Below are 2,574 nucleotides of genomic sequence, written 5' to 3' on the forward strand. Positions count from 1 at the left end.
CATATTCTACACTGGCTCCCAGAGTTGCTTCCCCCAGAGGGATGAAGCTCCAGTTGCCACACCTTTATGGGCGGCCTTCCCTTCCTTGTTAAACTCTCAGCTTCAGGACGCTGTCTCAGGGTACCCTTCTAGGGGAATCTCAACTAAGAACAATTCTGAGACAGAAATGAAAATATTGTGGACAGATTGGCAGGACCGGTAGACTCAGACCCAGGACTAAGCAAGTCTTCCCAGGTGCATGCCACATCTGTGTTGCATCTTTCAATGTAAGGCTATATATAGCCAGGACATCTTTAAGAGAGTACACCTAGCAGCAGACATGCAGCAAAGGGTGAGAATTTTATTCCTCTGTCTGCTCCTCTTCTTTCTCCTTTCTTCTTTCACCTCCTTCTCCTCTTTCTCCATGGCCTCTCACATTTAGAGTATGACCCCTGGCTCTGTAACTCAGCCATTCCTTCCTCCTTTTAGAGCTCGCAGCCTTTAGCTGAGCTGGGTATGGGTGCCCGTCTCCCTTCTCTGTCCTGTGAGTGGCCTGGAGAGCAACCAGCATGCCACCTTCTGTGAGCACACCCCAAAGAGCCAACCATTGTCTCAGGTCTTTTGGAAAGAAGTCAGCAAAATGATTCACTGATGAAAGAATCTGGTCTTAGGAAATAAATTCAGTCAAACCTAGGCATTTGTTTTCCTAGTAGATGATGGGAAACCTCTTATCTCTCTGTCAACTGTGTCAAGAAAGTGACTAACTCATTACTTAATATCAGTAAAGATGATTTAAGGACTTCAGATAGAAGCCAGTAAAAAGGCACGCTGTAGCAGTGATTGCAGGCGAGAGGGCGGTGCTCACTCCTCCCTCCAAGGGTTCAGAAGCCCATGAGGCTGCTCCGTCACTGGATGCATGAGTTCATGGCGAAACCCCACTGGGGTTCTAAGATGCCCTCTAACTGGGGTGTAGGTAGCCCGAAGGGCAGCAAAATCACAGCCATTGAAAGCCACTATTACTGACTGTATGGCATCGTAGCCCTCAGGGTACAGGATGAAGGACAGGTTGAGGTATCCCCATGACAGCACTGCCCTGAACAATTCCCCATGGAGCAGGTGGTGTCTGCTACCCCGTACTGTGTGTGTGCAGCAGGGCTCCTGGCCCCATCTACATGGGGTAGGTCAAGCATGGTTGTCCTCAGAGCACAGCAGCTGGAGGGATCCTTTGCCTGCACGTTTTGCAGACACACTCAAATTCTCTCTGCCAGGCAGAATGATTTATTTGTATGTCTTCATTGAGGACAATTATTTTTTAGCACCTTGCTAGGCATACTGGGTGATCTCATCACAGGGAAGAGCCCACGAGTGCCTGCATCGCTCAGAGCAGAAGTGGGAAAGGAGCCTCCCCCTCCTGCTCATCGAGAAATTCTCCTCTTTCCCTGGCACCTTCACAGAGATATGAGGAGCCTGCTTTTTTTGTCTTGAGAGCACTGGTTTGCCCATAAAAGTTTCATCGAGGAGGATATTTTAAAGGTGCCTCCCTTTTGGAGAGAGTTTTTCTTTTTTAGAAAGAAAGGGAAAAACATTTCAGATCTCTGGCTTTTTAAATTAACAACAAGTAGCATTAAACCTGATTCAATATGTAAACGTAATACTAAACATGTCTTAGATTTCCAGATGTAGGTAGTTGAGCAGGGGAAGAGCAAAAAGAGAGGAAAGGAATGGAGACAGGACACAGGATGGGCCCTGGCAACAGAGGAGAACCCATGGAAAATAGGGGAGAGAGATGGAGACAGAGAGATGGACTGAGGGGAAAAGAGAGGGAGAGGCAGCGGGCAGGGAAAGAGGCCTGGGCAGGCAGACAGCAGGGATGGGGGGCGGGGCAGAGAAAGACACCAGGTAGAGAGAGGGCAGGAAGGAAGAAACGGGCAGAGGGCACAACCCCTCCCAAGGCTTCCTGGTTCTCCTTTCCCTACTCACCAATTTCTCCAACAAGGGTCTAGTCCAGACTCTTCTACTTCCACACTACCCATCCCTCAACTCCTTACACCCCCTCACCATGCCTCAGTTTGGATGCCCTGCTCCTACAAGACTTCTATGGGCCAGATTGACACTGCAGCTCCCTCCCTGATTCCTCTACTTCTGTGGCATCCGAGACAGTGGAAGCTGGGTCTATGGGATACAGAGGTTCCCATACCAGTTCTGTTGTTTATTAGCTGTTATATCTTGGGCACGTCCCTTACCCTCTTTGAGTTTTCATATCTGTAAACTGGCAGTAATAACAGTACTTAGCTTGCTTCCAACACTGGACTCTGTAGTGGTTTTTGGATGTGTGTGTAGGTGTGTGCACGTGTGTGTTTATATGATAAGAGATAAGGACACAAAGACTCACTGTGAACTATAAAATGATACACAGGGCGTCCCTGGTGGCGCAGTGGTTGAGAGTCCACCTGCCGACGCAGGTGACACGGGTTTGTGCCCCGGTCCGGGAAGATCCCACATGCCGCAGAGTGGCTGGGCCCGTGAGCCATGGCCGCTGAGCCTGCGCATCCGGAGCCTGTGCTCCGCAATGGGAGAGGCCACTGTTGTGGCCTC

Source organism: Aethalodelphis obliquidens, unplaced genomic scaffold (assembly GCF_003676395.1).
Source record: "Aethalodelphis obliquidens isolate GAN/ISIS:26980383/991018 unplaced genomic scaffold, ASM367639v1 scaffold14, whole genome shotgun sequence".
NCBI classification, from domain to species: domain Eukaryota; kingdom Metazoa; phylum Chordata; class Mammalia; order Artiodactyla; family Delphinidae; genus Aethalodelphis; species Aethalodelphis obliquidens.